The sequence below is a fragment of the Amblyraja radiata genome, chromosome 1, assembly GCF_010909765.2.
Source record: "Amblyraja radiata isolate CabotCenter1 chromosome 1, sAmbRad1.1.pri, whole genome shotgun sequence".
Taxonomy (NCBI): Eukaryota; Metazoa; Chordata; class Chondrichthyes; order Rajiformes; family Rajidae; genus Amblyraja; species Amblyraja radiata.
This window is the reverse complement of record NC_045956.1, coordinates 117,805,328-117,829,818: the sequence shown is the minus strand read 5'-3', so window position 1 is coordinate 117,829,818 and position 24,491 is coordinate 117,805,328. Positions and strand designations below refer to the sequence as shown.

Here is a 24,491-nt window from a genome sequence, read left to right as displayed (position 1 = left end):
GACCCGGAGCTGGGGCGGTGGCCTGGAGCTGGGGAGGCTGATGCTGTGGTGGGCCGTCTCGGAGACGGCGTTCCAGCTTTCGGGCGGTGGCGACATCACCACGGAGGTCCGCTGGACTGGAGGGCGGCATCTCCGTCCTGGATCGATCGCCTCAGCGCAGAGGGAGAACAAGGAGGGAAGAGACGGAGACTAAGACTTTGCCTCCATCACAGTGAGGATGTGCTTGGTGAACTCACTGTGGTGGATGTTTAGTTTGTGTTTATTGTATGTTTTGTTTTTATTGGTTCTGTGTATGACTGCAGGCAACATAATTTCGTTCAGACCGAAAGGTCTGAATGACAATAAAGGAATCTAATTCTAATCCTAATTCTAATTCAAATGCCCCATTATTACCTCTTTAATAATTGACTCCAGCATCTTTCCCACCACCGAAGTCAGGCTAACTGGTCTGTAATTCCCCGTTTTCTCTCTCGCTCCTTTCTTGAAAAGTGGGATAACATTAGCTATCCTCCAATCCACAGGAACTGATTCTGAATCTATTGAACATTGGAAAATGATCACCAATGCATCCACTATTTCTAGAGCCACCTCCCTGAGGACCCTGGGATGCAGACCATCAGGCCCAGGGGATTTATCATCCTTCAGTCCCATTAGCCTACCCAATACTATTTCTCGCCTAATGAAAATTTCTTTCAGTTCCTCTACCCCCTTAGATCCTCCAGTACATCTGGGAGATTGTTTGTGTCTTCCTTAGTGAAGACAGATCCGAAGTACCTATTCAACTCTTCAGCCATTTCCTTGTTGCCCATAATAATTTCACCCGTGTCTGCCTTCAAGGGACCCACATATGACTTTGCTACTCTTTTTCCCTTAACATATCTAAAGAAGCTTTTACTGGCCTTCTTTATATTCCTGGCCAGCTTCCCTTCGTATTTCATCTTTTCAGCCCGTATTCCCCATTTTGTTTCCTTCTGTTGTCCTATGAAAGTTTCCCAATCCTCTGACTTCCAGCTACTCTTTGCTGTGTTATACATCTTTTCTTTTAGTTTTATTCTATCCCTAACTTCTCTTGTCAGCCACGGTTGCCTCCTACTCCCCTTAGAATCTTTCTTCCTTTTTGGAATGAAATTATCCTGTGTCTTCCGGATTATGCCCAGAAATTCCTGCAATTGCTGTTCCACCGTCATTCCTGCTAGGATCCCTTTCCAGTTGACCTTGGCCAGCTCCCCTCTCATGCCTTCATAGTCCCCTTTGTTCAACTGCATCATTGACACTTCAGATTTAACCTTCTCCTTCTCAAATTGCAGATTAAAACTAATCATATTATGATCACTACCTCCAAGCGGTTCCTTTACCTCGAGTTTTCTTATCATATCTGGTTCATTGGACAACACTAAATCCAGAATTGCCTTTTCTCTGGTCGGCTCCATTACAAGCTGCTCTAAGAATCCATCTCGGAGGCATTCTACAAACTCTCTTTCTTGGGGTCCTGAACCAACCTGATTTTTCCAGTCTACCTGCATATTGAAATCCCCCATCACCATTGTTACATGCCAGTTTTAACTCCTGCTGCAACTTACACCCTACATCCGGGTTACTATTTGGGGGTCTGTAGATAACACCAATTAGTGTCTTCTTGCTTTTACAATTCCTCAACTCAAGCCACAGTGACTCTACCTTGTCAGTCCCCATGTCTTCCCTCGCAAGGGACTGAATTCCATCCCTCACCAGCAGAGCTACCCCCCTCTGCCCACCTGCCTGTCCTTTCTATTGGATGTATAACCCTGAATATTAAGTTCCCAGGCCCGATCCTCCTGCAGCCATGTCTCAGTAATCCCCACAATGTCATATCTACCAACCTCTAACTGAGCCTCAAGCTCATTTACTTTACTTCTTATACGTCGTGCATTCATATACAATACTTTTTATTCCTTATGCATCTCACCTTTCACATCGATCCCTATTACATTTGGCCATACTCTCCTATCCCTTTGTGAGATTCCTTTTCCGTTAATTCTGGGGTCATTAACCATCCCTTTTCTCTCTTTCCCTTTAACTCCATCCCCGACTATCCCATTTGACACCCCACCCCCCTTATTCAGTTTAAAACCACCCGTGCAGCAGTGGCAAACCTGCCTGCCAGAATGCTGATCCCCCACCTGTTAAGATGCAATCCGTCCCTTTTGTACAGTTCCCCCTTATTCCAAAACAGATCCCAGTGATCTAAGAATCTAAATCCCTGCCCCCTGCACCAGCTCCTCAGCCACACATTCAGGTCCCGTATCTCCCTGTTCCTGCTCTCGCCAGCACGAGGAACTGGAAGCAAACCGGAGATAACAACCCTGGAGGTACGGCTTTTCAGCATTTTTCCGAGCTCTCTAGTCACACTGCAGAATATTCATCCCCTTCTTTCCGACATCGTTTGTGCCGACATGCACTACCACTTCCGACTGTTCACCTTCGCCCTTGAGGATTTTCTGCACTCTGTCCGTGACATCCTGGATCCTGGTACCAGGAAGGAAGCACACCATCCTCAAATCCCGTTTGTTCCTGCAGAAACCCCTGTCCATACCTCTCACAATAGAGTCTCCAACTACAATGGCGTTGTCAGACGTTGGCCTCTTTGATTTTGGCTCAACAGCCCTTTTTGCTTCGCAAGCCAGTCCGCCGCTCAGTGTGATAATGTCGTCTGTCCCGACAGCTTCTAAGTGGGTGAACCTGCTCACAAGAGGTACAACACCTGGGGACCTTTGCATTCCATGTTTCCCTCCCTTTCTCACTGTCACCCACCTTCTCTCTTCCAGTACCTTAGGTGTAACAATCTTACTGTAGGACTTGTCGAGGAACGACTCAGTTTCTCGGACGAACCTGAGGTCATCCACTTGCTTCTCCAGTTCCCCAATACGGTCCTTCTGGAGCTGTACCTGGATGCACTTCTCACATTTGTAGCAGCCAGAGGTACCAGCAGTGTCCTTGACCTCCGACATACTGCAAGCATCACACTGAATCAGCTTGCTTGACATCTCTTTCTTTCGTCTCTCCCTCTCCAGCTCTTTGCGTGGCCTCCTCTCCTCAGCCTCCTCGCCAAAGACTCTCGAGCCAAAGACTCGCACTTTTCTCACATGGCACTTCCCTCACAAGGCCACTCCCTAAGAGCCGTCCTGCTTATATTGACTGATAAATAGCATAATTTACCAATTTACAAACCAAATTCCTCAGTTTTAAACTGTTTTCCCCCTCTGACTCTCTTCTAACTCTCCTCCCACTCAGGCTAGAGCCAATCAGGGCTTTCTCCTGCTTCTCTTTGTTGCTGTTGCTTCAAAATCCACGGGAGCTCTGAGTTAACTAGCAAAATTCCTTCTATTTCCTCGTGTGCTTCTCACTAAATTTTCCTAGCTGGAGATTCACTAACCTGTCTAAAATACGTTGTTAACTTTGTTATTGAATTAACTTTACTGATGATTCTATTGTGGCTTAGCTCCTGTATCTTTGCATTAAAGGTACTCCATACAGTAAACCCTCATTTAAACGGATCCCTTTATAATGGATTTTGGATATAGTGGACGGACCTACTGACCACCCCTGGCTGGCACCGCCTCCCTAGCACAGTTTGCCGACACTACCCCCGCCACGGTCTGGTTGAAGGGTCTGTTGTAGTGGCTCTCCTTGTAGCACCCGGGGGCAGCACTTTCTTCAGGCCACCGCCACCGACAGGATGAGCTCAGTCACCGTGGGGCTCCCTCCACTCTCACCAGCTGTTTCTTTAATATAAATGGAACGTGGAATTAGAGTCATAGAGTGATATAGTGATATAGAGTGAAACGGGCCCTTCGGCCCAACTCGCCCACACTGGCCAACAATGTCCCAGCTACGCTAGTCCCATTTGCCTGCGCTTGGTCAATTATCCCTCCAAACCTGTCCCATCCATGTACCTGTCTAACTGTTTCTTAAACGATGGGATAATCCCACCCTCAACTATCTTCTCTGACAGCTTGTTCCATACACCCACCACCTTTTGTATGACAAAGTTATTCCACGGCTTCCTATTAAATCTTTTCCTCTTCACCTTGAACCGATGTCCTCTGGTCCTCGATTCAACTACTCTGGGCAAACTACTGTGCATCTACCAAATCTATTCCTCTCATGATTTTGAATACCTCTATAAGATCTCTCCTCATCCTCCTGCGCTCCATGGACTAGAGACTCAGCCTACTCAATCTCTCCCTATAGCTCACACCCTCTAGTCCTGGCAACATCCTCGTAAATCTTTTCTGAACCCTTTCAAGCTTGACAATATCTTTCATATAACATGGTGCCCAGAACAGAACACAATATTCAAAATGTGGAATCACCAACGTCTTATACAACTGCAACATGACCTCCTAACTTCTATACTTAATACTCTGACTAATGAAGGGCACAGTGCCAAAAGCCTTTTTGACCACCTTATCAACCTGCGACTCGACCTTCAAGGAATCATGCACCTGTACTCTAAAGATCCCTCTGCTCCACAACACTCCCCAGAGGCCTACCATTCACTGTGTAGGTCCTGCCCTTGTTCGATATCCCAAAAATGCAACACTTCACACTTCTCTGTATTACATTCCGTCAACCATTCCTTAGCCCACCTGGCCAATTCATCAAGATCCTGCTGCAATCTTTCACAACCATCTTCACTATCTGCAAAACCACAAACTTGTGTATCATCAGCAAACTTGCTAATCTTGCCATGTATGTTCTCATCCAAATCATTGATGTAGATGACAAACAGTAACGGGCCCAGCACCGAACCTTGAGGACAACACTAGTCACAGGCCTCCAGTCTGAGACGCAACCTTCCACCATCACCCTCTGCTTCCTTCCATGGAGCCAATTTGCTATCCATTCGACTATCTCTCCATAATTATTGAATGGTTCTGAATAAAAAGACATAGTGATGGCTGACAGGAAAAGAAACAGCAATTTATGAGAGGGGAGGGAGCCCCACAGTGACTGGGCACGTCCTGTTGATGGCAGCAGCGGCAGCCTGCGGAAAATGCTGCCTCCAGGGGCTACAATGTGAGCTGCAACAACAGCGGCGCCAACGGACCATGTGGTGGGTCAATGGTGCAGCCCAGCGACTAGTTTTATGATGGAAATGACACAAAGTACTGGAGTGATTCAGCAGACTGAATCAATCTGAAGAAGGGTCCCAAAGTTACCTATCCATGCTCGCCAGACATTCCGCCTGACCCGATTAGTTACTGTAACACTTTGTGTCCTTTTTTTCTGTATTAACCATCATCTACAGTTCTTTGTTTCAATTACATAGCGGACAATCAGCAATAATGGACTCCTTGCCCACCTCAATTTTCAACATGTTGAAATAATTTCGGCAACAGTGGCGACAATTTGGGTTGTCGTAGGTTGTCATAGGTGCTGTCGTAGGTTGTCACCAGGTTAACGTAGGTTGTCACCGGTGTTGACTTTGGTGAATTCCATTGTCCTAGTCGCTGGCAGTCGCCTAAAAAATTGCCTAATTGGAACAGGCCCATAACAGATAGCTTTATTGCGCATGTGATCTCAAAGCCCATGTTTGTTGTCAGATTTGCTTAGTGGTTACCTGCTGGGAAGGAGAAATGTCACTGTGATCAGCTTGACTAAGTGCTGCAGGACAGCAGATGAAAGCTTGCAAAACTTATCACGAGCAAACAGCAAGATGCATCCAGCGACCTGGGCGAAGAGCAGTGCTTGCTTTGCTGTATTGTCAGGACTAACATATACTCTATAATTACTCCAATTAATTAAAAAGAACTATTCACAACTGCTGGGCAAACAGCTAATACCTGAAGTAAGATTATGCATCAACGGCAGTCACTCAAAATTTGGTAGATGGAAATGTTTCAAAATGTTGAATTAATAAAACTGTTTCCCTTTTCAAAGAAGGTACACAAAAAAGCTGGAGAAACTCAGCAGGTGCAGCAGAATCTATGGAGCGAAGGAAAAAGGCAACGTTTCGGGCCGAAACCCTTCTTCAGACAGATCGGGGGTGGGGGGGCGGGGAGAAGAAAGGAAAAAGGAGGAGGAGCCCGAAGGCTGGGGGATGGGAGGAGACAGCAGGAGGGCTGAGGAAGGGGAGGAGACAGCAAGGACTAACAAAATTGGGAGAATTCAATGTTCATGCCCCCAGGATGCAGACTCCCCAAGCGGAATTTGAGGTGCTGTTCCTCCAATTTCCAGTGTTGCTCGCTCTGGCCATGGAGGAGACCCAGGACAGAGAGGTCAGATACAGAGTGGGAGGGGGAGTTGAAGTGCTGAGCCACCGGGAGGTCAGGTAGGTTCCTGCGGACCGAGCGGAGGTGTTCGGCGAAACGATCGCCCAACCTCCGCTTGGTCTCACCGATATAGATCTGCTGACATCTAGAGCAGCGGATGCAACAGATGAGGTTGCAGGTAAACCTCTGTCGCACCTGGAACGATTGCTTAGGTCCTTGGATGCAGCCACAGTGGAAGCTGGTTTATAAAAGAAAAGATACAAAGTGCTGGAGTAACTCAGCGGGTCAGGCAGCATCTCTGGAAAACATGGATAAATGACATTTTGGGTCAAGATCCTTCTTCCGACCGATCAGTCTGAAGAAAGGTCCTGATCTGAAATGTCACCTATCCATGTTCTCCAGAGATGCTGCCTGACCCGTTGAGTTACTCCAGCACGTTTCCCTTTTCACATATGCTGCCTGACCAACACGTTCAACACTTCCTGCTTATTTTTAGTTCTCTAGCATCTATATTGTGTCAGACTTTTTATGCTTAAATTGGTGCATTTAGCTGAAACAGTGTGGGTTCATCACATTAGGGACTCCAGTGTGGTTTTTTTTTAATGAGCAACTCAGAAATAAGAATTTACTTCTCACTTGTTCAAGGTTTAAAAATATATGTATTATACATAAAATTCAGCATAAATGACAAACCCATTCAAGATATAATTGCATGTTTTAACTGCCAAATCCCAGTGGAACGGAATATCTTTCAGAACAATGTTAATTGCTCAACCGAGACTCACATTTATATAACAAATGAAATCATGCCAACATTTCCAACAAAGACACATTCAGAGAACAGGTGAACAATAGCTTCAGTGTTATTTCACAGAAAACAATTTAAATCTATGTCTAGAAAAATCATTCGTTAGACAAGATCAGCTCAATACCTTAACTACTTTCCTCTGCCCTTGATATTGGGGTTATAGTGCTTGGAGCATTGCTTCAAATCCAGAACAAGATCTTTCTTATTGGAATTCAATAGCACCAGGATAGCTATTAAAAAGGTATATATTTCAATTCTGAAATAATATTTGGAGAGTTAGGCAAATAATGAGGTGATTTCACAGTTTGTCATCACTTTAGGATGATAGGGCAGATATACTTGAGCTGATGATAGAACTTATTTATTTCCTTTGAATTTGTTGCAAATGGCAAGAACAACTGCCAGCAACATATGCCAGCCGACCTGAAATGTCCCCTATCCATGTTCTCCGGAGAGGTTGCCGGATCCGTTGAGTTACTCCAGCACTTTGTGTCATTTTTTTACAAACCAACATAAGCAGTTCCGTGCGTCAACATCTAAACACTGCTTATCTTGGGATATTATTCTGAGGTTCTGCCTGGCATGCATCAACCCAAACACGGCCTACGTACAACTTCTAGGTTCACTAACTTACAAGAGAAACCAAGAAAAATGTTTATTTTTACCTGTCATTTAAAATCCATAAGAAATAGCATTGAAATCCAGGACCGTCCAGTTCCATGAGATGTCATTTTGCTGTTAAATGGAGTAGCCAACCAATGTACAAGTATGAATGATACTCAAATGTTTCTGAAACATTGAATGGACCCAGTATGAACATGAGATCTTCCTCAATGTGGCTTTGCAGCAAGTGAGGAAAATGACATAATGAATTAATAGAGGTGACCTAGATAGCTTCAAGAGTACATTTGGCAACAATAGCAGCTATAAATCATTAAAAGAGTAAACTCTGACAAAAAAAACTGAATGAAGGACCTGTTGCCTGGGGTATGAGTCATGCACATTTTATAAGCTGAATACAATTTCTACTTATGTGTTGAATCTAACAGTAATGGCTGCTGGAACCTTGCTAAACCAGGTTAGTCCCGTGCACTTTTCACTTTAGACTGTCGCGGTACGGCATGGAAAAAGGCCCTTCAGGCCACCGAGTCCGCGCCGACGAGCAATCACCCCATACACTAGCACTATCCTACACACAAGGGACAATTTAAAACTTACAGAAGCCAGTTAGCCTACCAACCTGCGCACCCTTAGAGTGTGGGAGGAAGCCAGAGCACCCAAACCCCCCACCCCACACGGTCACAAGGAGAATGTACAAACTCTGTACAGACTGCACCGTCATCAGGATTGAATGAATGACTGAATGAATAAATGAATGAATGAATAGGTTTATTGGCCAAATATGTACATATACAAGGAATTTGCCTTGGTCTCCGCTCGTAAGTAACACGACATCCAGTAACAATTAAGAATGACACATAAAACATTAAACATTAGATCTATTAGAACATTAGAACCTAGATCTTTTTCAGTGAAAGGCAGCCATTCTACCACTGTGCCACCCTAATTATTATTTAAGAGCCCCACCTTTAATTATTAGTTTGCCAAGAATCCCTTTAGCAAATAATTTTTAGACTGGATTGTCCAGCTGCAGGAGACTGCATTGGTTTCCTTTTAAAAGCTCTTTTTGAAAAAAAAACAAATGCCGTAATGTTTCCTCATGATTGCAAGTGAAGATTGAGAACAGCATATTCAAAACAGACAGCGGTAAGAATGGATAGGTTTTTGGAGGTTTGTGCTGCTGACATTAAACTTGTTTATTTACAGCTGCCCTTTTGCAAAATTAATAGTGCAGATTCAAAAAAATAAAATCTCAAAAAATGTCATCATGAATCTTAATAGATCAGTAAATAGGAGGCAATGAGAAATGGTGATAAATTCTCATGCACAAAAGGAAAATGAGTCAATTCAATTTTAGGGAAACAGAATATATTTGGAGGTTCTAGGTGGTTAACAACTTGATAAAGATTTATTTTGGCATTCTCCTGTTCTGCTGCCACATCTTCACCAAAGTGGGTGAAAGCTCTGTTCCGTGTGTAATCATTCATTGAGTTCTTTAGCACTTGTCGCAATGTTGGCCTTGCAACGCCCATTTTCCTCCAAACTTGGGTGCTCCACAAAATAGGAGAATTTAACTTAAGCCTTGTAAAATTGAGTAACTAAATGTCTGTTTTGTTTGCAATAAGTCATGGAAAAAGAGCAGAGGAGTGGGACTAATAAGAATGTTTTTTTTTTAAATAGAAATGTTTCTGTCCTGTGTGATTCCTTGGCCATGGTAGTAATTCAAAGTTTGCCCGAGGGGATCTGGCAATACATGGGAAACTGTTCAGGAGTTTCAGCAAGCTAACCAGTGGGATCATTACGCAGGTGCCTCATTATAATTATAGTATGTGGTTTGGCCTTGAGTAAATGTCATAGGCATGGCACAGACAGACTCAATGCAGTCTTATTTCCAGTACTCAAGGGCCTTTCCAATGATGGAATATGGAAGGAAGGGAGGTGCAGAAGGTCCACATTTAAAGTGAATGTTCAGTGGTTTTAACAGGCACTCGATGAAGTGCTGCTGCATGCAGCGATTTATCAGAGGATGGATGGGGGGCCAGTTGTCACTACAAGTTTAGTTTAGTTTAGTTAATTGTCACGTGTACTGAGGTACAGTGAAAAGCATTTATGTTGCATGTTATCATGTCGGCGGAAAGACTATGCATGATTACGATCAAGCCGTCCACAATGTACAGATACGGGATAATAGGAATAATGTTTTGTGCAAGATAAAGTCAGATTAAAGATTGTCTGGGGGTCTCCAATGAGGTGGATGGCAGCTCAGGACCGCTTTCTAGTTGGTACAAGGAAAACGAGGATGAGAGTTCAGCCACTGGAGCACATGTGGTTTGTTGGACTCGGTATACATGACTGTTTAATGACTTAACCAAATCAAGAATTTACACTTTCAATTATATTGCACCAGTCGTAGACACACAGAACCAAACCAGGTCCTTTGTCTCACTAAACCCCATTTTATTCTCCCCACGGTTCACTGAATCTTCCCAGATTACAAACACATAGCTAACAATGAGGGACAATTTGCAGCTGCTAATTAACCTACCCACCCAGATATCATTGGAATGTGGGATGAAACCGGAGCACCCAGAGCAAACTTACTCAGCCACAAAGATAACTTGCAAACTCCACACAGGTGGCACCAGAAGTCAGGATTTTATCATGTGGTCATGATCATAAGTGAAAGTAGTAGAATTAGGCCATTCAACCCATAAAGTCTACTCCACCATTCAATCATGGCAGATCCTAACTCCATTCTCCTGCCATCTTCCCATAACCTCTGAAACCCGCACTATTCAAGAACCTATCTATCTCTGCCTCAAAGATATGCACTGACTTTGCCTCCACAGCCTGTGGCAAAGAATTCCACAGATTCACCAGCCTCTAACTGAAGAAATTCCTCATCATCTCCATCCTAATAGAACAACCTTTAATTCTGAGGCTATGATGTCTAGTCAAAGATTCTCCCACTGAGTAGTGGAAACATCCTCTCCACATCCACTCTTTCCAAGCCTTTCTCTATTCTGTTTCAATGAGGTTCCCCCTCATTCTTCTAACCTCCAGTGAATATAGGCCCAGTGCCGTCAAACGCTCATCATATTTTAACCTTGTGATCATTCTTGTAAACCGTTATGTCACTGGAGTTGTACCAGCATTGCCACTGTATCCATTGCTCTCCTTCGAAGCCTGTCAATAAAGCCACATGTTTCTCTCCATCTACCAATGTGACTTCTGTGTCTCAATGCTGTTTTGGTTGGTTGATTTGACAAACAAATAATTTCCATTGTTGTCATGCTGTTTATCGATAGCAGGAGATCCCTAGGGAGTAGGCAAAGTCAATAACTGGGACTTCGGTGGGCGGCGCGACTCTCGTCAGCAGCGGCCTCTGCAGTCCGTCTGCGTTTTTATTATTTTATGTCTATGTTTTTATGTAGTTTTTGTTATTTTTGTTGGGGTATGTGTGTGGGGGGGGGGGGGTGGTGTGGGGGGGGGAGGGGGTAACTTTTAAATCTCTCCCTGCACGGGAGACCCGACCTTTTCTTTGTCGGGTCTCCGTTGTCGTTGGGGCTGCAACGAGGAGCGGCCTCCAACAGGAAGACCGGGGGCTGTGGTGCCGACTACTCACCTCACCGTCGCGGAGCTGGCCGAGTCCAGAGCGGGTGGAGCTGTGGTGGACGCTGCTGCGACCCGACCCCCGGAGATTCGGTGGCTGCAACTGCGGGTTTGGCGGACAGTGACACCGGGAGCCCGCGGGTCCCTGGGGGGAGACCGCTTTTCGGGGCTTCCGCAGCGGCGACTTCTCCCGCCCGAGTTGCGGGGTTGAAGAGCACCTGGAGCGGGGACTTACACCATTGCCCCGCGCGGCTTGGAATGGCGGCGGGTCTCTGCGAGCGCGCGCCGGGGGCTCTAACACCAAGACCCGGTGCGCGACCTTGCATCACCCGGCGTGGCTTTAATGGCCACGGGACAATTCGCCATCGCCCGCCGGGGACTTTGACTTTGACTCTGACATCGGGGGGGGGGAGAGTGCAGTGGAGAGAGAAGTTTTTATGGCCTTCCATCACAGCAATGTGATGGATGTTTATGTAAATTATGTTGTGTCTTGGGTCTATTTGTTTGTAATGTATGGCTGCAGAAACGGCATTTCGTTTGGACCTCAAGGGGTCCAAATGACAATAAATTGAATTGTATTGTATTGTATTGTATTCACTATTCGCACAGTGCACAAGTGCAGACGGTAAAATATTGAAATTTGGTGGCATCCCATTGTCCCTGACTATTAGAGACAGGGAATGGGACACCTCCAGCCCTGGGTGATTGTTCATAGACACAACACGAACGCACAGTCAGACTGACTCTCCATTAGTGAAAGAAATATGAAATATAAATAAATCTTTATTGGTAGTGGCAAGCTACCAAGGCTCTAAAACACACCCCTTGTCTGGGCAGAGGCAATTCTGTATGGAGTTTGTACCTTCTCTCTGTGACTGTGTGGGTTTTTCTCCGGGTGCTCCGGTTTCCTCCCATATTCCAAAGACGTGCAAATTTTTTAGGTTAATTGACCATCCGTAAAATTGTCCCTAGTGTGGAGGATATGGGTAATCGCTGGTCGGCGCAGATTCGGTGGGCCGAAGGTCCTGTTCCCATGCTGTATCTCTAAACGCTAAAAGCTAAAAGGCCTGGCAGTGGTTGGGGGTTGGACAGGCTGTACGGACATTTATGGAGCGTTCACATTAATGGACATGTAGAATCATATCAACCAGGAACCGGGAAATAAATGTTGTAGTTATATGCATAGTACATTATTCATTTTTCCTTGCTGCTGAACAGTGTTGTACAGAGCATGGAAAATCCCAGTTGTTCATGCGCTCCTAGATAATGGGTACTGAAGCATGAATCTCAAGATGCCCAGATAGCTGAAGGATAGCACAGTGGCGCAGCAGTACAGTCGCTATTTTACAGCGCCAGATACCCGGGTTTGATCCTGACTATGGGTGCTTTCTGCATGGAGGGTCTACATTCTGCCTGAGACTACATGAGTTTTCTTTGGGTGTTCCTGTTTCCTCCCACACTCCAAACATGTACGGTTTTGCAGTTTAATTGCCTTTGGTAAATGAGTAAAATTGTTCATAATGTGTAGGACAGTGATAGTGTACGGTCAGCTGGTGGGCGCAGAGTCGATGGGCTGAAGGGCCTTTTTCCGCGCTGTATTGCTCAAGTCTATATTCTAAAGGTAGCTTCGACATGCTAATTACTTCACGATACATGCATTTGTTGCATGGATTAATTGTGGAGCTGACGGACGTCATTTGTTAGATTTTACACCGATGCCATCAGACAAATTTATCTCCTTTTAGTCATCCCTTCAATCTACAAGGGGGTTCAAAGAAGGTCACGGAACTTGGACCGATGATAGAAGCAAATTGCTGGAGTAACTCAGGGGGCCAGGCAGCATCTCTGGATAGAAGAAATGGGTGATGTTTCAGGTCGAGACCCTTTTTCAGACTGAGAGTCAGGGGAGAGGGATACACAAAGGTAGGGAAGTGTAAGGTGTGAAAATTAGACATCAAAAGGGATAAGATCAAGGATAATGTAAAATAGATCATTGTTAGCTAGGAGAAGGTGACAACAAAGCAAACAGATAAAATGTAATCGGGGACATTCAGACTGGTTGGAGAACTGAGAAGGGGAGGGATGGAGAGAAAGGGAAAGCAAGGGTTACTTGAAGTTAGAGAATTCTATGTTCATACTGACAGGGTGTAAGCTGCCCAAGCAAAATATGAGGTGCTGTTCCTCCAATTTGTGCCAGGCCTCACTCTGGCAATGGAGGAGGCCTAGGACAGAACGGTCAGTGTGGGAATGGGAGGGGGAGTTAAAGTGTTTAGCAACCGGGTAGGTTTAGGCGGACTGAACGGAGGTGTTCAGCAAAATGATCACCGAGCCTGTGTTTGGTCTCGCCGACCTGCAACAACGGGTAGAGTAGATGAGGTTGGAGGAGGAGCAAGTGAACCTCTGTCTCGCATGAAAAGACTGTCGGGGTCCTTGGACAGAGTTGAGGGAGGAGGTAGAGGGACAGGATTTGCATCTCCTGCGGTTGCAGGGGAAAGTACCTGGGGAGGGGGTGGTTTGGATGGGAAGGGAAGAGTTAACCAGGGATTGCAGAAGGAATGATATCTGCGGAAAGTGGAAAGTGGGTGGAGATGGAATGAGGTGGTTCTTATTGGAGGATCCCGTTGGACCATTACAGGGTGAGAGGTTGTGGCAGGTCTGTGAGAATCCGATGCTGTTTACTAGTTACCCAGTTAAGCAATTGCCACATTAGCGCAGGTATTGCTGTGCTCAGCGGGAGACAAACTAAAGATACAAAGTGGGATGCCCACTCATCTTGATTGGGATAACATCATTGTTGATACAGGCAGGTATCTAATCAATGTGTGGCATGGTGGCGCAGCGGTAGAGTTGCTGCCTTACAGCTTTTACAGCGCCAGAGTCTCATATTTGATCCCAAATACAAGTGCTCTCTGTACGGAGTTTGTACGTTCTCCCCGTGACTGCCTGGGTTTTACCGAGATCTTCGGATTCTTCCCACACACCAAAGACATACAGGTTTGTAGGATAATTGGATTGGTATAAATGTAAATCATCCCTAGTGTATGTAGGATAGTGTTAATGTGCGGGGATTGTTGGTCGGCGCAGACTCGGTGGGCTGAAGGGCCTGTTTCCACTCTGTATCTCTAAACTAAATTAAAAAAACTGAACAATTACAGCCGCATGCATTTCTATGGAGCTGTGACCTCCCCACCCTACCCAAACACATATATATATATATGTCCCCTACCAGCCTTTTACTTACCACTTGTACCTGTACAGCGGTAGAGTTGCTGCTTTACAGCACCTGAGATCTGGGATCGATCCTGACTACGGGTGCTGTCTGTACGGAGCTTGTACATTCTCCTTGTGTGCGTGTGGGTTTTCTTCAGGAGCTCCAGTTTCCTCCCATGTTGCTGACACTTAGGGTCATCCTTACCCTCATCTGCACCCAATGTTAAGACTACCCCAGTTCCACTCATAAATATCTCAGACTTAATGCCTCCAAAATATGGAAATCAACTTCAATGAATTCTCATTAAGCTCTTTTTCAGTATTCATTAAGAGTGCAGTTCTGAGCACGGAGGACCTGTTGTTACAAGTTCATAGTTCTGTTGGATGTTCGATGTTGGCTCTGATAGGTTTTTAAGATGTCCCATATCCACTGTTGTGTTCTCCCCTTGGGTTCAGGAAGATCCTTATAATTGTGTGTGTATAGTTTTATCAGTTTGGATGTAGGTTAAGATATTACCGGAATTCAAAAAGTGGAACTGCTGGCTTACTTTACTGAAACATTACATGCAAACAGCTAATTGCAGCCATTAAACAAAGGAGTTGTATGTTGGAGTTGTCTTCTGTTCCTTCAAACCTTCATCCATGCCAGTATCCACACCCATATTCTAAGCCAATTAAACATTCCACAAAGAGAAAAACTAGACATTGTGTGTAATAAATAAGTTATCAGACTTGTTAAATCAAAGGCAAAGCTACTTCATTTTGTTTTGTAAAAGTTCTCCTGGTACAAGGTGAATCACTGCAGCTAGACTTCAACCACCTGAGCCAGTTTCTGACCGGGTCCAATAAAGGATATATTGTCCACTTTATTTGTCAGAATACCAGGTTGGCAATATGTACTTCTCATCATTTGACTGGTACGTCTTATGACTATTATTGTCGCCGTGGGCCAACATTTCAGTCCCTGGGCTGTCTGCCATCCTTCCGACCTGTGGTTATGAAAGCTGGAAGTCTCTTCCTGCTACTGCCTCTTTAGATACAAAGGGTTTAATTCTCTTTTAACCTTGTTCAGCAATGACTCACTGATTGAACAAGAACACATTGTCATGGCCTACATACAGCCTTGAAATTTAAATAAACACAGATCATGTTACAAACCAAACAAAAGTGTTTGTACTTATTTAAAGCGTTGCTATACACAAAGCTATTCTTGTTTAAAACATCTTTGAATCAGAAGTATTATTTTCTCCTCTTCCTGTTTTTGATTATTCTCTTTACAGATGCCATTACTTGTGCTGCAACTATCTGGTTTACCTACCTGAATGTATAACAGTAAGATTAAACGAGAACTTACCAGTTTGAAGTTTGATCTGTATTTTATGAGGAGTTACGATGAGGGATTACGTGAAGAACCCGCTCAGTGCGCAGGCGCGGCATACTTCCAAGCAGCGGTGTGGAATCACAGATAGACACAGTTATTTGAAGTAAACATAGTAAAGATAAGGAGACATCAATTTATTAGTTTGATCCATATAATGAGGGTGGGAGCGGAGGGCACGTAATCCCTCATCGTAACTCCTCATAAAATACAGATCAAACTTCAAACTGGTAAGTTCTCGTTTAATCTTACTATTTTACTTCGGAGTCACGTGAGTGACTACGTGAAGACTTCAAAGCTCTGTGATTTCAAACCGTGTAACAGTTCATACTTCACTCGCTGCCGAAGTTATTCGAGGGAGGAAGTATGTTATCGTAATCAACCATGAATCTGTTTGTAAAAACAATAATGGTGTTATTAACAACAACAAGACCAATTGCTCCCCCGGGCTTAAATTATATATTTTTTGCAGATTCTTTTTCTGCAAACGATACAGGTTCTGTCAGTGGTTTGTTATAAAAGTTTGGAACGTATATTCCCTATGACCACCCTGCAGTAGCCAGGATGTGGTCCATAGGCTCGTCCATCCTCTTAGTTACTGACGTGGAAGCTGTCCTGGTGGAATAAGATTTTATACACGTTAGTATTTACTCCAGCAACTCCCAGTACCTGCTTGAGCCACTAGAGATAGTTTAGCTCGTCACCCGACCATGAGGTTTCCTGTGGCTGACCCATAAGGCTTTTTCCTCTCCCTCGGTATTCCTTATTGTGTCGATCTCTAAATGGGTCATGACACATAAAACGTGGTTCAGGTGGGTATGCCCGGAATTTCATGACTGGACCTGATGTTCCTGGTCTGTTCTGTTTGGCCAACCCTTGAATGGGCATGTGACACTATCTGGTGTTATAACCATGTTGTCCCATCGCAGTAGATGGGAGAGCTGGCTCTTTGTGTTGATGTAAGGCCACCAGCATGTCCATCTTCAGGGTAGGCTGTTCCAGGGTGAGTGACCTGGCTGGTGATCATCCCCTAAGGTATGTCAGGATTTCACTGACATCCCAATTTGGGTGTACCTATTTCTGGGGAATGGATTGATATACCTCTCCTGTATCTGATCACCAGTGAGCGGTACCCAAGTTGAGTAGGCTGACAGAACATGTCCTTCATTGTGGTGAAGACCTGCCAGGAGCTCCAGTACAGTTTTTGTTATAGTTGAATGTGTAATTCCTGTTTTGGAAAACAGTGTACCATTTCTTGATGCTCCTCAGGTATGTTCCCTAGGATATGCGACGGAATGCTGTCATCAGGTTGATAGTGCTGCTGATTCAAGCACAGCAATGGTCTTCCCAATTCTGCAATTCTTTTAATGACCATGTCGAGGATCACTGGGAACCATGCTTGTGGACTTGGTCCACTGTAATTTGCGTTGTACCCGACTGATGAAGCCGTAGTACCTATTGAAGAGGTAGAAGGAAAGGAAACATAGAGATTAGGTTCCCCCCACCCCTCAATACACGGGAATGTCTCCATTGCCGCTGCCTTGAGATTGGTTTCATGTGACGTAAGTTAGTACGTGGTGATTTAATTGGATATAAGGAATCGATATCTGGTGTCCATATTGCTTAGTAATTTCAGCAAATATTTTTGGTTTAAATGTATGTTTACAGTATTTAGCTCACCTGATAGGTGAGTTACTGATGTTCAAACATGTTTGACGACATACGGTTTCCAATTGTTAATAAATTGTCACCTAATATCGATGTTCTCCGCCCAAGTGGTTTGGTATATGCCACCACTGTGATGTTGTTATCTTATAAACGAACATGCAAATTTGGTGGATTACTGAGCAAATGCTTCACTAGAATTAAGTAAGTTAATATATAACATGTTTAAGTCAATTCATATTGGCATTAAGTATTACAAGCTCAGTAACACATCAGGACACATAAGATGTTACTCAAAACAGGTGGAAGTGTACAACCATAATCCTTCATGCCGATAAATTCCATGATAGCACTACAGATTAATCCATTTGCCCCCATATTACAGGTATGGAGATAGTTTTGAACACTAGTATCTCAGCTCATAGGAAAGGTACAAAGTTCAGTAGCTGGTAATGCTGCTATATCCCAATTACTTTGCCACGTAGTTGATTGGTGGTTAATGCACCATGACTGATAGTCTTAATGAATACCAGATAACAAAGTTGTGGATGGTCAACGTAAATATCTGGATATATATTTTGTGCACCGTTCCCAGAGGCACTGCAATACTGGGTCGATGCGTGGAGTGGACGGAGCAAGCCCCTATTCCATCTCCCTGTTCCAAAATTCAATTTAATATATGGTCCCTAGATAAGGGACGTATCAGATTATTAAACTGATAAGAACAGATACTACACTTGATCTTAGCCAAAAGGCCGAGAAGCGATGCAGCTAAAGCTGTATCCAAGGATAGTTTGTCGTTAATATATAGACATGCCATGACGGAATGTTTCTAAGTGTCAGGGCTAGTTGATTCTGGATAACTTTGACTTAAATGCCGCAACGCTCATCATGGTTACTCCATCCAGGTAATTGCGGTATATCCGAAACTTATATGAGAAGGTACTGAATAGTGTGCATCTTCAAGGTCGATGTCTACCATAAAGTATCCTTGGATCCATGGTAGTAGTTACAAATCCCATTGGGTATACCTGGTGAAATACTCAAGTGGTTTATCAACGATGGTGCGACATTCACCATCGTGGGAGGGTAGACCCCTTGGGGTGATTGCTGAATTGGTGGCAAGATATTAATTCTATTCCCCTTGTATTTATTTTTTGGTATATAACTACCAAGAGTGATAGCTTCCTAACCAGGCGTGATTCACCCACCCCTTGTTAGTACAACCCTTAACCTTTATGTGATGGTAGGAACCATACTTATCTGTCTTCATTGTTGTTTTCTTCGGTTTCTGGTTCCTTGTTCTTGTAGAGACGATGTTTGTTGGGGGGTGGCGCATTTTCCCTGGGGCTTGCTCTGGGCCGTGGCCTAAAATGCTACGGGTTTGGCATGCAGGCCCCGAGCTTTCACCAGTACTATGAGGTAGACGCCCCTGGTGGACACGTAGAGGTACTGCTGTCTGGTTTAGTGTGGTGCTCATTCCAGACTCTGCCCTCTTGTGCCGAATAGTTTGAACACTTCGTCCAGTTTTTTAGGACTGGTTTGGTAAGTGCCAGGTAGCAGGATCTGTGCTTGTGAGGTCGGCGTTCTCATAGTCCTGTTAATTTCATAGATTGAGGGCAGGTTTGTGAGTTCATTTGAGAAGTTATGAGGTATACCGTTGAACAGTAGGGTCAGGTGTTTTGCCATACTACCCTGCCCTTCTGGAATGAGCAGGTGGACATGATAGCCGACGTCAGGGTACCAAATGCATTTAAAAAATATTTAGGTTAAATGCGCTGCTCAATGTATCCCCCAATAATGGCGGGCACTTTGAGTAAATGCAATTTAGGGGAGGCATGATAAAACCAACGCCTCATGGCTACCTGTCTTGGAGAGGTTTTTTGGAAAAGACAGGTAGTAAGCTGGCCATCAGTTGAAACTGAAAAGCCATCTCGCTAGTGGTGGAGCCACATAGCGGCCACACCCAGCAGCTCTTCCTGATCCTGTACCTCAAGCATACTCCCGATATTGTTCAGCCAGTGACCCCTCTTTATGACCAGCCCAGCCACTGGTCACCCCAAAGCTAACCACACTAAGGAGGAAGCGATGGGTAGTGCCTAGGCACTGTGGAAGGTATGCCTGAACCCTCCAGTGAGACTGCCCCTCACGTAGCGTGTCTCGCAGGAGCTCCTGCTCCAGGAGCCGCTCCAGCGGCTCAGGCGGCTGTCTCTCTCCCATGCGGGTGGAGAGACGTCCCCTCCGACAAGTCGGAAGCCACCGGCCGGATGCCTCTTCGGATGGCTGAACATCCAGCCCGCAGCTCAGGCACTAGCGGGACTGGCCTCGGCGCGGTGTGGGGATAGCGGAGCGCCCGGTAAATGTTCCTACCGCCTTCTTCTGGAGCTTTTGTGCCTTGTAGTAGCGAGAGCGCCCCTCTAGCAGCGCGTCTCGCAGGCACCTGCACCGAGAGCCGCTCCAGCGGCTCAGGCGGCTCTCTCTCCCCCCGTGCGGGTGGAGAGACGTCCCGTCCCAAATCGGGAACACCTGCCGGATGCCTCTTCGGGTGGCTGTACATCCAGCCCGCTATCGGGCTGGCCTCGGCACGGTGTCGGGGAATTAGAGGAACACCGGGTCGCTCCTACCGCCTGTTGCTGCTCCCCTTCCCCGACGGAAACCGTTCCTCCTCGAACGGGGGACAGTTTTGTTCCAGAGCCTTTTTCTCTGCCTGTAAAACACAAGCAGAAAAAAGGGCTCCCCTGTAAAAGAAACCCGACCTCAGGGTACTCACCTGACGGTCCTTTTCATTCTGTTGCGGGAGAGCCTAACTCCCGCTGCCGCTGTTGCACTGCTGGCATAATGCCGCGCCTGCGCACTGAGCGGGTTCTTCACGTAGTCACTCACGTGACTCCGAAGTAAAATTATAATTAATGCTCCATAGCAGGCACAAGGAAGAAGGAATGATACCCTATACTGCCAGTGCTCAGTGAAGAGAGAAGGGACTTTACACACCAGCAGACAATTGGAATTGCCACTGTAAAATAAGCCACAAAGAGACATGAAAAATTAAGACGCAAGTAACTGCAGATGCTGGTTCCCTAAAAGAAAACGCGCTGTGTTGGAGCAACTCAGCAGATCACGCTGCATCTCTGGAAGACATGGAAAGGTGACATTGTGGGTGGGGTCCTTCTTCAGACTGAAGATAAACACAAAATGCTGGAGTAATTCAGTCCAGAGTAAGTGGCGCGAAGGAATGGGACACGTTTTGAATCGACACCCTTCTTCAGACCTGAAGCAGCCTGAAGAAGGGTCTCGACCTGAAACTTCACCCATTCCTTCTCTCCAGAGATATTGCCGGACTCGTTGATTTACTCCAGCATTTTGCGTCTATCTTCGGCATAGACCAGAGTCTGCAGTTCCTGTCTACACATCCTTCTCCAGACTGATTGTAGTAAAGGGGAGAAAGTTGGAAAAGAGGTGGGGGTACGACAAATCCTGGTGTGTGATAGGTGGACACAGATGACTGAGTTTGATTGGCAAATGGGTGGACAAAGGCTGAAGATGAAAAGAAGACTGAGGTGTCAGACATGAGAAATTAACTGTACTGACGCCTTCCTTCACCGTGGAGGAAGTGGATTCCAGTCATCTGAGAAAATCATGGTCTTAAACCATGAGATAATATCACTTGAATTCACCTTGATTTAATCCTTTGTTTCTTTATTCCTGGTAAACATCTTGTTTGATTGGGAGACTGGCTCTTCTGTTTTGGGTTTAATTGATTGCAATTGATTGAAAGGCACAACATGAAAACAGGCCCTTCAGCCCACTGAGTCTATGCTGACCATTGATTACCTGTTCAAGCTAGTTCCATGTTACCCTACTTTCGCACCTACTCCCTACACACGAGGGATAATTTACGGAGACCAATTAACCAACTAACCTGCACGTTTATGGGATGATGGAGGAAACCAGAGCACCTGGAGGAAACCCACGTGGTCACAGAGAGTACATGCAAACTCATCAGACAGCATATAGGTCAGGATCAAACCCAGGTCTCTGGCGTTGTGAGGCAACAGCTCCACCAGCTGCACCACTGTGCTGCCACAAATTATTGTCATGTATACTGAGATTTACAGTAAGAGCTTTGTTTTGCATACAAGATACAAGATACAAGATACAAGATACAAGATAGATTTATTCATCACATGTGCCAGATGACACAGTGAAATGAAATTCCCATACAGCCATACAATAAAAATAAGGGACACAACACACTATAGGGTTTGACATAAAACATCCCCACACAGCAGAATCAAAGTTTCCCGCTGTGTGGGAAGGCACCAAAGTCAGTCTCTTCCTCCATTGTTCCCCATGGTCAGGGCCTCCCTGTGCCCTCCGCAGTTGCCGCTACGGGCGGCCCGATGTCCAGGACCGCTCGCCGGGGTGTTGTAAGTCCGACGTCGGGGCTGCGGGACATCCTCAGTGGGGTGGACACCAGAGTCGGCCCCCTCCTACCGGAGTCGGCGGCTTCCAAAGTCCGCAGGCCGCGCCGGGTGGATACTGCTGCTGGCGACCCTCTGCAAGGCGCCCCAGGACTCCACGATGACGGTCAGCGCCGCCCGCGTTGGAAGCTCTCAGCACCAGAGCTCCACGATGTTGGAGCAACGGCTCAACGCTTCGGAGCTCCAAACGGCGACCCAGGTAGGCATCGCCCGCTCCGCGATGACTCCAGCGCTGCGCCGCCGCTGTAGCAGCCCTGGTCCGGTTCCCGGTCCCCGGCAGGAAAGGCCGCTCCGATCCAGCTGGTAGGCCGCGAGGTGGGGGGCGAGGACACGACTCGGAGAAATAGTCGCGTCCCCGCCAGGAAGAGACTGGGAAACGGTTTCCCCCTTACCCTGCCCCCCTCCCCCACATAGAAAAGTAAAAGTTTCCCCCAACACAAGACTTTAGACTAACTAAAAATAAAAAAAAAGATAGAAATAACAGACAGGCTGTAGGTAGAGGCTGCTGCCAGTGCAGCGCCCCTACCCAGATTAAAAAATATACATGCATACATGATTACAATCAAAACAGAATATGAGTACATCAGTAGTGCAAAGAGAGGAAACAGAATGCAGAATATAATGTTACAACTGAAGAAAGAACACAGATAAAATGATCTGCAATTAGGTAGATTGGGAGATCGGGATTACAACTTTAGCTTGTGAGAAAGATGAGGGTCATCTCATTGAAACTTACTGAATAGTGAAAAGCCTAGATAGAGTGGATATGGAGAGAATGTTTCCACTACAATACAATACGGTTTTATTCGTCACATTATGTGCAAGTGAAATGAATTTGCCAGCAGCAATTTTTCCTCTATGCAATCAAGGATGAAGCATTGTGATTGACTTTGTGCCCAACTATAGTTATAGGAAATAGAAATAAAGAACTTCAGATGCTGGTTAATGCACAAAAGGGCACAAATTACTGGAGTAACTCAGCAGGTCAGGCAGCATCTCTGGAGAACATGGATAAGTGACGTTTCTGGTCGAGACTCTTCTTCAGATTGATTTGAAGGCTGGAGAAACCTGGAAAATGGGAGAAGCAGGACAATGCGTGGTGCGAGGGAGTGAAATGAATTTGTCAGCAGCGGTACCATGATAAAGAACACACAATACACAATAAAAATGTAACACAAACATCCACCACAGCATTCATCACTGTGGTGGAAGGCACGACATTTGGGCAGTCCTCCTCCATTTCCCCCCATTGTCGGGACCTAAACCCTCCGCAGCTGTCGCTGCGGGCGTCCAGATGTGCAGACAAGGTAAAAGTCCAGGTAAGTCCAGAGTCGGCTCTTCCCCACCAGAGACCGCGGCTTTAGGTTGGTGTAGGCCGCACTAGAGGGAGAGTCTAGGACCAGAGGGAATAGCCTCAGAATAAAGGGACGTACCTTGATAAAGGAGATAAGGAAGAATTTCTTCAGTCAGGGTAGTGAATCTGCAGAATTCATTGCTTTGGAGGCCAAGTGATTGGGTATTTTTAAAGCTGATATTGTCAGGTTCTTGATTACTAAGGGTGTCAAAGGTTCCGGGGAGAAGGCAGGAGAGGGAAAGGTAGATCAGTCATGATTGAATGGCAAAGTAGACGTGATGGGCTGAATGGGCTAATACTGCTCTTCTGAACTTAAGAGAGGTCCATTCAATTGTCTGATAACAGCTGGGCTACTTCACAGTGTGCTAAATTGTAGATCTAGAGTCAAGACTTGAAGTTAACTCAGGAGGGAAACAGTACCTGCCTGACAAGTGCAGTCTCTGTCTGTTTAAACCTGCTGTCATATCACTTCCTGACTCCAGGATTACACTTCAACCTCCGAACATTTGTGAAAATCTATGCCTCTGTCCACGGACAGCTCAATTGAAGGCTGAATTTTTCCTCTATGCAATCAAAGATGAAGCATTGTGATTGACTTTGTGCCCAACTATAGTTATAGGAAATAGAAACAAAGAACTTCAGATGCTGGTTAATGCACAAAAGGGCACAAATTACTGGAGTAACTCAGCAGGTCAGGCAGCATCTCTGGAGAACATGGATAAGTGACGTTTCTGGTCGAGACCCTTCTTCAGACTGATTTGTAGGCTGGAGAAACCTGGAAAATGGGAGAAGCAGGACAATGCGTGGTGCGAGTGAGGGAGAGGGAGAGGGAGAGGGAGTGGGAGTGGGAGAATATACAAGGTGAAACCTGAAAGCAGGGAAGTACAGATCAGAGCAGATGCAGAGATGAATTAAAAAGAATACTAGTAATGGCCAGAAGATCAGGCAGTATCTGTAGAGAGAGAAATATATGAGTTAATGTGAATGAATAAGTTAAAGGCAGTACTGCCCAGTTCTGATACAAATAAAGTGAGTTTTCACAAATTGTTGAATTCGGTAATGAGAGTCAAAGATCGCAGCTTGCCCAGATGGAAGATGAAGTGCAGTT

The 24,491-nt window shown here is 45.5% G+C and overlaps 1 non-coding gene across 1 annotated transcript; it reads right to left on the bottom strand.

The window, feature by feature from the left end:
- Positions 1–18,123: 18,123 nt before the first annotated feature.
- Positions 18,124–18,315, bottom strand: LOC116983121. Its single transcript, XR_004414616.1, has one exon. It is a non-coding gene; the product is annotated as a U2 spliceosomal RNA (small nuclear RNA).
- Positions 18,316–24,491: the final 6,176 nt, after the last annotated feature.